The following is a 16,343-nucleotide window of genomic DNA, read 5'->3' as shown; positions in this document are numbered from 1 at the left end:
CTGAATCTATCAAAGTCTTGAAAGCAGATTTGATATTTCTTATGGAAGTAGAACCATAATATTTCTAGAATTTTAATAACTTATTTTATGTTTGTTTTCATTGTATTTGTATTCTAATTGCAGTCTGTGGGGTTTTATAATGATAATAATTTGAATATCAATAAACACAGATATCTGGTTAAATTAAGTCAATGTAAATAGTTTATCATCTGTAAAATAGGGATAATAGTATCTAGGTTGAAGGTTTGGATTAGAATTAGAACATAAAGCATACAAAAAGCCCATGGCAAAGTAAGCAACCAAAAGATACCCATTGCTATATTATTATCAGTAAGCCAGGTCAAGCATTTCAGACCTAGCGAATAGCACAGGCAATCATGCAGCAGAAAAATCTCAGGGCTTTGAGCCCTCCTGGTTACTGCTGAATGACAGTCCATGTTTCCTGTAAATAAGGTGTAGGCTTCTTCCCTAATGTTATTAACTGATTTTCATTGCACTGCAAGTTCTGGCAGGAAAGGAGTGGTTTTTATTTGGTACAACATTGTAGCCCTGGGCATAACATAACACCCTGTTCATAACAGTTGCTCAGTAACTCTCAGAAAAGAATATCATTCATTATTGGTTATATTTGGTTATTGCGTTTGTTTCCTAGACCTGCTGGTACAAATTACCACAAACCGTGAAGGTTTAAAACAACCAAACAACAGAAATCTAGTCTCTGACAGTTCTGGAAGTTAGAAATCCAGATCAGTTTTACTAGGATAAAATCAGTGTGTACAGAGCTGTGCTCCTTACAGAGGATCTAGGAAAAAATTAATGCCTTGCCTCTTCCAGCTTTTTGTGGCTTGTGTTTGCATCACTCTGATCTTTCCTTCATGCTCGTATTGCCTTCTCCTCTTCTGTCTGTTTCAAATTTTCCTCTGCCTCCCTTAAAAGTACCCATGTAGTTGCATTTAGGACCCACCCTGATAATCCAGGATAATCAGTCTCAAAAGCCTTAACTTTACCACATCTTCAAAGTTCCATTTTACCACATAAAGTAACATTATAGGTTCCAGTGATTAGATATTAGACACCTTTCTTTGGTGGTCATTATTTGTCCTGCCACAGTTTTGATTTTCATCTTTTTGTTCTTCCTCTCTGGCAGTTTATGTATAACAGTTGATGGTGTTATAAGTATATATTATGTTATTTACTAAAGAATTCTAACACCTAAATTTCACAGACATGTTGACTAAAGTGAGCCTTTTTCTTTTTCAGAATTTCCAGTACTTACTGAATAAAGTTCATTTCTTCATTTGGAGGGACAGGACTGTGATAACTTACTTTGTGTTATTTTTCTTTGATTATTTATGTGACATATTCTTAGTTTAAAAGCTTTCAAAATTCAGGAAACCTTTTTTAAAAAAAGGAAATATGTAAATCACTATTGTATCACTCCCTCAAACCAAGTTTTACTTAGAAATGTGCTGAGCACCATTTAGTTGACATGGTAGCATATATCATATTCTTTACTAAGCCACTTCTCACCAAAGCAAATCACCAAAAATAAGGCTACTAATAAAAGTAAAAATCTACCATGACACACTCTGACAATGGTATGGCTCTATATGTACAAGACTAACTAGAAGTTAATAGACATATAAAAATTATAATAGTTACAGAAGTGATTTTTATTTCAGGCACTAATGTTACAAAGTAGGAAAATGTTTTCTCCCTTACAAGAATGCAGTCAGGTCACTGGAAGGATTCCTAATGCTAGAAAACAATCAGGATCCTGGACAGTTAATCCATGTTCTGTTCTGTGCACCTGCTTCATAATTTTCTTCCTGTAGTCTGATTTGCTCTGTCCCACAAAGCACAAAGAAGAAAATGAACATGATCTCACTGGTTACATGCTCTCTCAATCCAAATTAAAATGTTCCGAAAGGGACCCTGATTGCCGCTTCCTAGGTCAGATTCCAGTGTCATAAGTCCAGTAGGTTGGGTAATATTATGGCCTGCTCCCTGCTGTTACTGTTCTAGGTGATAGTAAAAGAAAATTCATTTGAAGTGATGAGACCTGGTAATCAGTATCTGTTTACATTTCAGGGGACCTCTGGAAGTCCAGCCTCCATCTGTCTTCTACCTAAATCTAGATATGTCTAAAACCTAGGGGATTGGGGTTTAGCCTGTATGGTCTTTCTATAGCATTTGTCTAGCTAATAGCATAAACTATTAAGGCAAGTTTGACTTGTGTTGAATATTGCTATTTTAAAGAACAAATACTTGGTTACTGTTTCTTTCTGTCCATCTTTCCTTCTGGTATCAATCTCATCTGCTTTTTTATGAAATATTTGTTCTCTTATTTGAACAATGTTCTCCATTGTTGCAAATATGCATGGGGGAATCACTCTTTTGCTTTGGAGTTATACTGTTGTTCTATGTATTACCATATTCTTTCTTCATGTCTCTGACTTTCTACATATAAATTGGACTTATTAAGAACCATAGTGTGTCAGAACTTAGGCCAGTGTGCTCATTTATTTTATTATGTCAGGTATAATTATGAATAATCAATTTCTCAGTATTTTCAAAATACCCTGATTTCATTTAGCTCAAAGATCTTGGAGAAAATAATAAATTGACTGCATTAAATGTGAATGAAAGGTAAAACAACTGAGTAAAATATCTAGAGGGAAAAGCTAAAACTGTGGCATTTTCCATATGTGGAGTCCAGCAGCATCCTTTTTCTGGCTACTAGGTGATAATAGGCCAAATGAGACAAATGTTTGGTTCTCTGGGGTGTGCTATTTCTTCTTGATGATACTCTGTCTGGGGTCTAATCAAATATAGGAGCTTACATATTTTCACTATAAAGATATTAACAAATTCTCTGATTCAGTGATGTGCAGTGTTGTGCCTGCTGAGAGCGTAGGCTTCTCGGTAGACCTTAGGATGACAACGAAAAGGCTGAAAAGTATAAGGAGCAACCAGGGGAGGCCATTTATGTTTTCAATTTCTAATAAACTCCACTGTTTTTAAATTTTAGATTGGCGTCTTTAGCACCACAGGCAGTCCACTAGAGCTCCAAGCTTTGCCTGCTACCACATGCAACAATAAGGGAAAATGACCAGAGTCAACAATTAGTGCATATTTGTATGTCCAGGGACTTGTGATTATCAAATTATAAATCTGTCCCTAAATTATTAAATTGCCAATACGACCTTTTCACATTTCCAAGTTTATCTTAATGCTGCTGGAATTGCACTTTAAAATCATAGTAGTAAATTTATGTAGGACTAGGGAAAAAGGAAAAATGGCATACACGATTCCCATGTGTTTCCTATGTGTGCATGTTACAAGGATGGAATTACAGTGATTTCTAAGAAGGTGATAAAACACCTGCTTAGTGCATGAATCACATTCTAAACATTCAGGTCCAGACGTGGGTGCAGCACACGAACATGGCACATGTATACATATGTAACAAACTTGCACGTTGTGCACATGTACCCTAGAGCTTAAAGTATAAAAAAAAAAAAAAGAGAGAGATGGCAGTATTACAGGCTCAGTTTGTGGAGCCCTATATATTCCTGTCTGCTTTGCTCCATAGGATCTAAATAATTTTTAGTGTCAGTCTTTAAAAGACTTCTGTTTTATTGCAAATTTAGAGTTGAAAACTAGATATAATTTGAGAAATTTTTGAAGATGGAATATTCTGTTATTCCCAAGAATCTTATGAACTTGGGTGTCATACATTATTATTTCTGGGAGGATTTATTTAGTATTTAATAATTTAGCATTAGCCTTCAGTTGTTTTTGCATAATCTATAAAGGTAGGATAAATTCCTTTGTTTTCAATTTTATTAGTAGTATTAATAATTAAAATAATTTTGGGATTGAATTTTAATAGCCAGTCAATGTCCAATATGATATAAATATTGAGATTTTAGCAAAAATAGATCATTATTTTCAATGCTAAGCACTTAATTTTAAGTCCAGGATGTTTTATTCGGGTTTTACAAGTTAGTACCAATTTAGAAATTATCTACAAATCAATTTAATGAAGGAAGTCAGGTTCATATTTTTATATACTTAATATAATTATAAAATAAAAGAAGTTGGCAAACCCATATGTCATCATAACTGCATAGTAGACAGTTACATAAAATACTGCTTCATAGACATAATTTACTGTGTAAGATCAATGACGAGAGTAGGAAAGCTTGGCAAATATATGGCTTTAATTAATAATCAATAATAATGATAACAACAATAATAAATTTTCTTCTACGGTAGTCATTCCCAAAGGTATGTGAAAGCCTAACTAAAAAATAAGTGAGAATAGATTTTCTTTAGAGAAGATAATACTCCCTGTCCATATACAATTTGAAAGAAATAAAAGCAAATATCATTTTATATGTAGGAAGAACAGCATATTTACTTAGCAGAAAATTTAAAGTATCTATACTTGCATTGATAGTAATCTGTTCATGCATTAATAATATCAGGATGGTTCAAATAGACTTAATTAGTGTTCAGGATGACAGTGAATTTACCTTTTGTGGTGCTATAAAAAAGAAAAAGAGCAGATACACTGTATTTTAAATAATACGTGTTAGATAACATTTTCTGTTTTCTCTTGATTTATAGTAATCAAACTGATTTGAACAATAATGATTTTTCTTGCACTTTTCAACTATTCATTATGTTAATGGTTTTGCTTTCATTCAAGAATTATATAGATTTGTAGTGACATAGAAGCAACTGTTTTCCTAATTTAAAATATTTTAAGATTTTATTTAAAAATAATTCATAATTATTCTGCAAAACTAGGAATTACAGATAACATAGAAGAAAGGATATTTGCTATCTTGTCATCTAAAGATGCATCTAGTAAGATTGTTTTGCATATCATTCTAGATTATTTTCAAATCAGTTTATCATTTTATCAATAAAAAATGTAGGTACACTATACACATTATTTGTAATTTGAGTTAGCATCATATTGAAGGCATCTCATTAAAATATTTTGAAATTCTTATGTATAGAAATTACCTCTTCAACAAATATTTCACTGTATGACCATTTTTTATTTCTGTTTTGTGGAAAATTTAAGATTAGTGTTATTTTAGCCACCATTTTGAAATTTTATATAGAATGAAATTAAATTTATTTTATTTATAGTTATCTGTAGCTTTACACAGATTATAAAATCACAAGTAAAATGTTATTTTACTAGTTAGTAATATACAAGACACCAGAATGTGTCTTTTAAAGGTAATTGGTAAGAGAATATTTCTTTTGATTTGCCTATTTTTTTTTTTTCCAATTTTTAGATTTTTTTAAAGGCTTTTTAAAGATCCTGTCACTATCTGGAATTTTAAGAGAATGAAAATATCCAAAACTTCTTTTCCATATAGTATCTGAAGATACAAATAGGAACTTTGAAATGGGTACTGACCCTTTATCATTTCAAATTCAAATATGTTGAGATAAAAATGGAGAAATCTTAAATTAAAAAACCAAAAATCACTGTAAAAAATGTGGCAGTGTGTTCAAATGCAATGTTTCCTTTATTGTATATTGATTCATTTGTTAAGCAACAATTACAAATATCCCCAAAACATGCCAAAGGCTGGAAATAAACCTGTCAACAAGATAGATATATTTTCTGTCTAGAGAGAGCCTAAGAGAAGGCATACAGATGTGTGAACTGAACATTTTAACAGTGTGTGAGAGAGACGGGTGGGATCTTTTAAACCAGATCCAAGTAAGATTAAGAGAAGGAGTCCTAGAGAATGAGACTCTTAAGATGAATTGGAGTAGTATGCCAGGGAAAAAAAAAAGAGCAATGGAAAACATGTGTTAGGGAGATAACTTCAAGTGTGGAAGCCCACACAACAAAGAATTGCCTGGAGAGTAACGTTAAGATATGTAGAATGACTGGAACACTGAGTATAAGATGTTGGTTCTTATTGTTGTAATGGAATTCCAAAGAAGGGTCAGATCATATGAGACCGCTATGCAAAAGGCGTTGACTTTATCAAAGAAGTAATAAATGACCATCAGAGGTCTCGAAAAGAGGTGACATGACATGTAGGTTTGCATGCAATAACAATGACACAGGATTCAAATTGGAGAATAGTTTGGAATGGGACAATATTAGATGAAACACTACATTGATAAAATAATACAGTATACAAATAATGGTAACTTGCAATGTTATTGTGGCATTAAAATTAGAAGTGGATCAATTGAATTCTGGGGAGGGTGAATAAGAATAATTCAAGATGGTATCAACGTTTTCCACCTGATGTCTTGTATAGGTAGCGATGTCTTTCACATAAAATTATCAAAGGAGAAAAGCCCATAAATTTGCATAAAGTTCATAAGTGTATTCGTGGCATCATATTTGAAGTAGCTTTTTACTTTCTGCAAAACATTTGTCATAGCAAATGTTATTAATTTGAATTTTTAATTGGTTGGTATAAAACTACCAGTTTTGTTTAATAAATCATTTTGTTGTGTTTTTAAGTTATTTATAGCTTATTTGATGTTTGAATATGTTTAAGTGATAGTGGGGGATACACAAGAATATTTTCTTTTTCCTTTAAAAATAATTTATTGAGAGTATACTCATCATTGTGGACAGGAGGCAGGACTAGATTGCAGCTCTGACTTAAACAGACAGAGCAGTGTGTGGAGGCTCCTATTGTGAATTTTAGCTCCAAAACAACTACAAGAACAAACCAGGCATCCCAAGAGGACTCACAGACCCTCTGAAGGAAGCCGACCACTCCTGCAGGACCAGGGAGACACCCCAAATACTGTGAGTGCCCAAACTGCGGCAGTGGAAACAGGAGACCCTCCGTACCAGAACATACACCACCAGTGCGAGAACTGAAGGTCTACTTTGTGGGAGAAGTTTCCAATCTTACCTGGAGCTGAGTCAATTTAGAGAGCCAAGCAAAATGCAGGGGTAGAGGAAGCAGCTGGAAAGGCCCTGGGAGCTTGCTGGGTCCCTAAGCAGGCCATTCCTGCCAGGCACCACAGGGATCCTTTGGCAGGGTAGCCAGAGGCTGGGGGGAAATCACCACAGAGAGAGAGAAGGAAGCCTCCAGCTGAACTTAGTACCAACTTGAACTGGGCAAGAAGCCTCCTCGCCAGAACTTGGGGGCGGGCATGAACTCAGGGGAGGGTGTGAATCAGGTGTGCAGGCTCCGCAGGTGGGAAAACCAAAACCCTTTTCTTTCACAGCTGGGTGGCAGGTAGCCAGGAGCAAGTTCTCAAGCCCAGCTTGCCCACAAGATTAATGTACACAAATCAATAGCTCCACTACACACCAACAGCAACCAAACAGAGAATCAAATCAAGAGTTCCACCCCTTCTACAATAGCTGTAAAGAAAAAATAAAATACCAGCTGGGCACAGTGGCTCACTCCCGTAATCCCAGCACTTTGGGAGGCTGAGGCAGGTGGATCGCCTGAGGTCAGGAGCTTGACACCAGCCTGGCCAAGATGATGAAACCCCATCTCTACTAAAAAATGCAAAAAAATAGCTGGGTGTGGTGGCAGGCACCTGTAATCCCAGCTACTAGGGAGGCTGAAGCAGGAGAATCGCTTGAACTTAGGAGATGGAGGTTGCAGTGAGCCAACATTGAGCAATTGCACTCCAGCCTGGGCAACAAGAGTGAAACTCCATCTCAAATAAATAAATAGATAAATAAATAATAAAATACTTACGAATATATCTAACCAAGGGGGCAAAAGACGGCTACAAGGAAAACTAAAAAACACTGCTGAAAGAAATCATAGACAACACAAACAGAATCACATCCCGTGTGTACCTCAACAACCTACAGAAAAATGTAAAAGTATTAAAAATAATGTATTAACTTAGTTAGAAAGACACTACCATATATCACATTCAAAAGGATTTGGAATCTAAATATATGTTCACAAGCTGTATCAGAGTTCCAAGAAATAGTGAACTCATACAAAAGAGATTGACTAAAAGAATTTAATGAATGGGGCCATTTAATAAGCAGTGAGAATGGGAAAGGAACAACAGGAAAACCGCTGCTATTCTAAGGCAGAAGGGGCAATGGCTGAAGCCTCAGAGGAGGGACCGCTCAATAGGAGCTGTGCCTATAAAGGAACACAGAGTCTACCAGGTTCTCAGCAAGGGAGGTGCCACAGGGAAATCTGGAGGTGGGATTTGGTGGAAAGAAATATTTTGATCTCTCCATTTCTCGGCCTTCTGCTCTTCTCTGGCACCTAGCATTGGCTGAACCCTGTGGGAAGCTATATGGCAAGAGGGCCTGAGTGATGCAGCTCATATAAATCAGTTTCCTGTGGCTCAGAGATCGTAAGAAATGGAAATGGGTAAAGGGTCATAGGATGAAAACCAGTGTGCAAGCAAAGAAGTATCTACAGAACACCAACTAGATACCCACTTTTTTCCTAGCATATTGAAAATGGTTTTAGTTACTATGAATGGAAAACAATTTCATGACTTTAAGCAATTTATAGTTAAGTTGCAAAGTAACCACACTAATATTTTAAATACAATCATGGCTACAGAATGTTTTTGAAAACATATACAGAAGTACTGAGGCGGGTGTGCAAAATATTTCAGAATGGGGATGAGCATGGGACATGATTTGCCTTTGGTCTTGCACATCATATAATAGGAAAAGTGCTATACATGTAGATAAAAATTATTTTACCAGTAGTATAAAAATGGCATTTTCCTGTGCCTGTTGTCCCCGAAGAGCAGAAATATACTTAATACATTTTCATGGCAACTGGCCACCATCCTTTTTCCCTACACTTGAAGTTGTCATTGTTAGGATGGAGCCAATTTGCACTGCAGTGTGCAAAAATAATATCCCCTCTGCCTCTCTGAGTCTTGCCCTCTATGCAAAGTGCTTAATTTTTCTGGCTCATCCATCTTAGATGCTTTGCAAAATGCAAATTCTTAAAGTTCTACAGAGGAAGAAGGGAGTGGGAAATAAATGGTTTATTCTCTGCCAAGTTTAAAATCAGTGTTCACAGATGGATATTTTTCAATTAATAATGTCCCATTTCTCACAAAATTGTTGAGTAATAACACCTAGTCCTACATATGTTCACAGTTGATAGAAGCTGTACGTTGATGTTGTAACCTAGCATATATGACCTTCAGTGAGCTACTTGTGCTGACAAGTCTGCCCTATTATAAAGAAATACAATCAGCATATAGAAAGTATTTAGATAAAAATAATTTTTGAGACTTTAAAAAAAATTCTGATATCTTTACTCCTTTTAGGAATTTAGGATTTCATGTGCAGATTTGGAGTCATGAAATTTGACATGCAGAACATAACAATATAAAATATTGGCTGATTTGTAAACACTCGCTTTATTGCTACTTTGTGAAAACAAAATTTCCTAGCTAAGAATTTGCAGTAAATTTTCAATCTAGTCTTATAACAACAATGAATATCTTACATGTGAACATTATTTTATAGGAAAGAAAATCGTTTACCAGGTACTTTATCACTTAGTCTTCGAAACTCTGAGAAACAGATAAGTGGATTCTATTTTAAAGATGAAGATAATAGCTAGTGACATTGACTTACCCCAAATCACATAGGCTTGAATTTTCAAGGTTATTTTTTTTAGCTACCCCCAATTAATGTAACACATGTTTTCACATCAAGAGTTAACTGATAATAAAATTAATGTTGTTAAAAACAAGGAAATGAGATACAAGCAATTGCAAAATGTGCTTCAGTTATAACTAGAGTTCACAGGCCTTTGTTATATTTGAAAGCGTGGGATTGTAGTTAGAAAATAATCTGTGTTCAAAGCATAGGTCTGCCATTTTGTGGCCTTGTAGACATTGAACAAGCACCTTAACCTATATCAGCTAGGTTTTCGTATCTCAGTAGCAAGCGATAATTCCTGCTTTTAAGAGTTATTTTGAAGATAAATGAGATAATACATGAAAAAGTCTTTAAAAACCTTCTCAATACTTATTAAATATCCTATATGTCCTTTCTCATTGCAAATATTTGCAAAATTGCTTACTAAAGAATTATGTGTGGTAGGCTTTAAAATTATCAAATTAGGCTTATTATGGACAAGGATAGTTAGCAAAATTGATCCTGGTTATTGAATTTTTAACACCCTAGAGCCATTTTCTCTTTTCTTGAACATGGAACAAGTACTTTCAAGGCCAAGGGATTCCAAATGATGATGCTGGTATTTGGAAATATAGATAAATTTAAAACCTAAATTAGAGAATTTTTTGAAGTCTGTGGAACAGAAATTGGTTCCTAAAGTGGCTGATGTAACAGTTGAAACTCACTCAAACTCCATGAGGAAGAGTGTAAAATGGTATTGTAATATGAATGCCTCCGTGCAATAATTGCATATTGCTTTAATTTCTATGGACGAATGTTTTAATCAGTCTTATTAGAGCAGAACAAGTGAGATAGAGATGCCGATTACGGTAAGTATCAAAAAGAATTATACTATATGCAAAGGTATTATAAAGAAGAGATTTTACAATATCTTTTTATTTTGCTTCTATTCATTAATTTTTCCCATTATTTACATTGAGATCAATATTCACAGAGCTTATAATGTAATTAGAAGGATCATTAGCTATTAGAATTAGCTTGAGTTGCAAAACAGGAATAGGAGACTAATGAATGATATGACTTGTCACTAAACACCTATAATGCTTCTGAATTCTTTAACATCAAATCTAAAATGTAAGAAATCAATAAGCCAAACGCGCGCGCGCGCGCGCACACACACACACACACACACACACACACACATATATATATATTTTGAGACAGAGTCTTGCTCTGTCTCCCAGGCTGGAGTGCAGTGGCATGATCCCTGCTCACTGCAAGCTCCGCCTCCTGGATTCACGCCATTCTCCTGCCTCAGCCTCCGGAGTAGTCGGGACTACAGGCTTGCGTCACCACGCCTGGCTAATTTTTTGCATTTTTAATAGAGATGGGGTTTCACCGTGTTAGCCAGGATGCTCTTGATCTCCTGACCTCGTGATCCGCCCACCTCAGCCTACCAAAGTGCTGGGATTACAGGCGTGAGCCACCGCGCTCGGCCCATATTCCGTTTTTTAAGAAGTTTTTTTTGGCAGCCCTTTCGTATGTGTGTAGCAAATGACTGTTGTCACTTCTTAGCGGCATCTTAACTATCTCTATGTTAGGAAACAAAATACAGAAAGAGGGCTGAGTTTGGCTCAACTGGATGCAGTTGTGTTATTTTCAGGTTAAGTCTAGTAGCTTGTATATGATTGAATCTTAAGTAATCAAATGGAAACATTATTTTCTAAGGCATCAATGATGAGCAATGCCCTAGTCTAGCCAGTGTGGAGGATACAAAATGGACTGAATGTGTGTGTGTGGTGGGGGTGGGGGAGAAAGGGGGTGAGTGGGAGGCGGGGAATAACTTACCAGAAAGGAAAGAGAAATGTCTAGGACAAATGGTCATATGACAAAAAGAGCTTGTTTGTAAGATCAATGAGGAACTCTTTGTGGAGGAGGCACAATTTGTAGGGTTAGGGAAAGAAGGACCACACATGCCAATATGCTGGGACAGATCCAGCATACTTACAAATAGCACCCTCTTTCCCTCTCAAAACTATCTTTGTTTGCACCACAATTTTTACACAAGCAATGGAGAAGTTTTAATTGTTCCTTTACCATGTTTACACTGTGTTTTTTGAACAAAGAAGAGTTTCCTTTCTGTTTTGGGGCCAATATTATTTATTACAATAGCTAAACCTTTTTAAATGGAATCATGGTAAGCGTTAGTAATTTTCACTGCATTTTGCTGCATATATGAATTTTTAAATATTTTCTTTCTTCCTTTGAAGATAAACAGAAAAGTCAATTTTCAGTTTGTGGAGCTTTGAATGTTAAATAAGAGTTCTATGTAAAGCAATGATCATATTTTGTGAATAGAATTATAGCTAAAATGAAGAGTCCAGAAATGTAATGCATTCCAGCTCACTCATTATCTGTAAAATTAGAAAGGCACCCTTGTGTAAAGATTAAATATCTGACTAACATTCAAAAGACAAGGGATGGCTCTGTGTGACCTTGGGCCATAACTTTTCTTCTCTAAATTTAAGTTTCCTCATCTTTGAAATGACAGGGTTAAAATATATGATCATTAAGGTCTCACCCAGCTCTAATAGACTATTATTTGAAATTCAAATAGGTTAATATAAATTTTACTCTTGGTAGTGAAACTTTCCTGAAGTGATTGCTTAAAATAATTGAGGAAAAAAAAGGGTAAAAGGCTTCAAAAGAAAGCACAGAAATGTGTCTGAAGAAAGCAATAATAGAGGCTGAAACCAATTAGCAATTGTGAAAGGCTTTCTTTATAAATGCATGTGTAATATTAATTAATATATACTTCTTGTTACTTTATTCTTAAACGTGAAATTGCATCAAATTACTTGAGCTGCTTGTTGAAGCACAGATTCTAAAACCCACTTTTGGGTGTCCTGAAGGCAATTATCATGCTGTACAGCAGTATTTCCAATTATTTTTCTGAAGTGAAAGGTCCAAAATATTATACTGCTTTAGACTGTGTTCTCCCAGAAAGAGATCCCGAGGCAAGGATTTAGGAACAAGTGACTTATTAAGAAACTGCTGGGAGGTGCAAATGTAGGGAAGCAGAGCAGGGAAGGCGGTCTCCAGGGAAGGTTGTATTAATAACTTTAAGAGATGTCCTGCACTCGCCCTGATCCATTAGGAGTTCTAGATTATGGCTGAGAGTTTTCTCAGCAAAAAGGCTGGGCTTTTGTACCCTGACACCAGTCATTGGCTGTGGGTCAACAGTTGGGTGTGTGTAGAAGTGGGATTTAATGGGGATGTAAATTTCCATGCATTTCTAGCTCTTCCAACTGAAAACATAGTTCTAGTGCTTCAGAGAGATTCCCCAGAAGTCATTTTCAGCTGAGAAGTTTTAGCAGAAAAATGAGCAGAAGCTGGAAGATGGAGCGCAGTGTCCAAAATGCGGACGTGAAAGTTTCTCAGCAGAACTCAGAGTGCTCACTGCAGCTACTCACTCACCTCTCAAACTGTTTTTGTGGTCCAACTAACATGAGAAGTGTTATATGCTGCACCTCCTTCTGAGATTGATAATGCGCAGTAGCATACTATAGGTTTTATGTAGTAATAGAATAAATAAATTGTTCATTTTTGTTCCAATTCAGTATTGGATTAGTTTGACTAATTTATCTCATAACTACCATCTGGAAAAGACCCCACTGGAAATGCAGCAATATGACATCAATAATTTTTAAATAAGAAAATTTCATTAAAATACAGCTTTTTGTTCCAAAATGGCATCTAACAACAGCCCTGTGAAGTAGAACAGCTATCCACAAATATACTTATTAAGGAATGGGTATACACGTATTACAAATTCACACTAACAATAAGAGATGACTGTCAATGTATTACGATACCCTTGAGGGATTTACTACAGCCAAAGAGCCCGAGGAAATGGGATTGAAAAATAAAAGTCATGGTTGAGACAGCCTTATGTTTGCAATCTGTTAGGAGACACATTCTGCCTTTTGGTTCCTAAATTCATGATCTATATCCACAGGAAAGGCAATTGACTGTCTCTGTCCTGAGAGTATGACACTTACCGAGGCAACATACTGACCTCAGCCCCTCCCCATTACATCCATCAATATAAATTTGATTTTTATATTTAGCTGAAATCTGCCACATTAAGGAGGAGAACCTAGACAAAAAGAAAGAGTAACTGATGGGAACTTATCACTCCTGAATGTAATAATAACTAAGCTTATTTTCTTCTATGTGGTCTAGGCAGTATCATGAGCTTTACATGTGCCATTTCATATAATTCACGTGACCATCTTGAGAAGTATGTGATTGTAAAACTAATTCAATGAGATTGGGAAATTTGTTCAAAGCTATAAAACTAGAAAGTAATTGAGTGGAAATTCAAAACTAGGTCTTTCTGAGTTCTCATTAGACCATGCTAACTGTAGTTAGGGCATTCAAAATTAGGTTTTTATACCTAATCAGAGAAACATTAAGCTAGAGGTAGGAGACAAGCTCTTCTGAAAGAGCTGCCTGCTAGAAAAGTATTTTTAACAAAGCAAATCTGTTTTAAAATCTAGACCCTCAATTATGTTTTCAGTTTGCCATTGAAGAGAGTTGATTGGCATTGGAATGAACAGATAACAGGATCAAAGATATTCTTATACATTGCCTTTTGGCAAATACAGACTGGATATAGCTCTCACCTTTCTAGGAGATGTATACCGACAACCTGGGATTATGAATTAATGTTGTGAAACAATGGTAAGAGAACATCTTGAAGATTCAGAAATTCTGAAAATCATTTCCTCTAAGAACTGGAAGGAAATTATAGAACCCTGCTTGATATCTTTAATAAGAAATAGATTCTATGAAACAGAAACTGTTTTCAGGGAAAGCGAAAGTACAACAGCTGAATTGACACTGAGAAATTGGATCAATGTTGTGGAATACCTGAGTCAGTCCTTCAGAGTCACTCTCCCACAAGGTACAAGGGGAAAACAGATGAAAACAGTGACAGGGAATACAACACCTGTGGAGCTAGAAAGTAAAGATTTAATCCGTCAGTTGTCAGTGTCAGTGTCAGTGAAGATAATACCCAAATAATCAGAAGTAGTAATATAAAACTGATTTGTGATTTATTGTAAAACTCGAGATATAGATAAAAATACTGTTGTTAAAAGAAAAAAAGCATAAAAAGATACCTATATTTAGAAAATGCTTGAACCATTTTCAATTTTAATGATATATTAAAGCAAACTTTTATATGCATCCAGGTAGAAAATTCTACTTATCTCCAGAAGGACACAAATTATCCTGAATTCAGTCTTCTTTATAACAAATGCCAAAATTGGATAGGCTGTTTAGAGTTTTGACAGAAAATTTTGTAATGCAATAAGTTTTATATCCAGCTAAGATGTATTTTAAATATGAAGGCAATAATAAACTACTTAAGATTAAGATTAAATGCCTTTGTATACTTCATAAAGTTATTTGGAATCGTATTCCAGTTGACAGTGAAAACTCCAAATTAACAATTCAAGACTTTGGACATTTGGAGATTAAAGGGCTGAATAGAACTTTCATAATAACCATAATAACAAACATATCACTGACTTGCATCACAAGATATGAAGAAATCACCATCTTACTGCACCACATCTGTTTCAACTGGCCATTTGATTAAACCTGTAGGAAGATTGAGTTGCTTTCTCCTCTACCCATGTAGGTGGCTTTCAACAGGAAAGCCAATTAATTATTATCAGTAATGACAGGTATAAACATCCAATTTTGAATTTCCAAAAATTCTCCAGGGAAAAACTCTCTCAGAGATAGTTTTCTACTATTTAGAAATCCAAAGAAATGTGATTACAATTTTGCTTAGGCATACAAAATTATGAAGCAGGCACACGAAACATTCTAAGTGTGTGAAAAGAAGCACATTAAATGTCAAGGTTATTACCTTTGAATGTTGAGACTATCAGTGACATTTTTGTATTTTTATTCTATTTTTTCAAATTTTCTGTAATGATGAAGTTTAAATTATAAAACAAATCTCACATTGAACAAAAACTACAAAAAAAGTCCAAAAATCTTTTAAAAAGTACTTTTGGATTAATGGCTGCTTCCATAAATAATTCTGGTAAAGCTGGTTTTCCTTTCCCTAGTTTTCACCCAGTGCAATAGATATGCTTCTGCAGTAATCTAAAGATGATACTTCAAGGTTCTTATCTTTAGTTATTCAAATATTAGCCTATCTACCTCTGAGAAGGGACTTCAAAGATATAAGCAAGACTACTGATCAATTGACTTTAAAAGAGGGATGCTTTTATGGATTATCTGGGCAGGCCCAATTTAATCACTTGAGTCCTTTAAGAACAGAAGAGAGTGGCAAGAAGAGGAAGGAAAAGAAATTGATTCAAAGCAGGAAGAAGCAGATGAAGATTCTATACATCTTTTGCCTTGAGACGGAGGAGACTCAAACCCCAATAGTTCAAAAGCTGGGGATTATAGGTGGTCTCTACAACATGAAGACAACTAGAAAGAAACGGGGACTCCAGTTCTACAGCTGCTCAAAACTGATTTTCACAAAACAACTTGTTTGAGTCTGGAAAGAGGTTGTCCCCCAGAGCATCCAGACAAAAAGTCAGGCTGCTTGATAACTGGACTTTGGAATTGGAAGACCCTAAGCAGAGAACCCAGTCATACTCAGACTTTTGGCCTATAGAAATATAAGACAATAAATGTT

This window comes from Piliocolobus tephrosceles, chromosome 5, assembly GCF_002776525.5.
Source record: "Piliocolobus tephrosceles isolate RC106 chromosome 5, ASM277652v3, whole genome shotgun sequence".
In the NCBI taxonomy this organism is placed as follows: Eukaryota; Metazoa; Chordata; class Mammalia; order Primates; family Cercopithecidae; genus Piliocolobus; species Piliocolobus tephrosceles.
Note: the sequence above shows the minus strand (reverse complement) of the source record.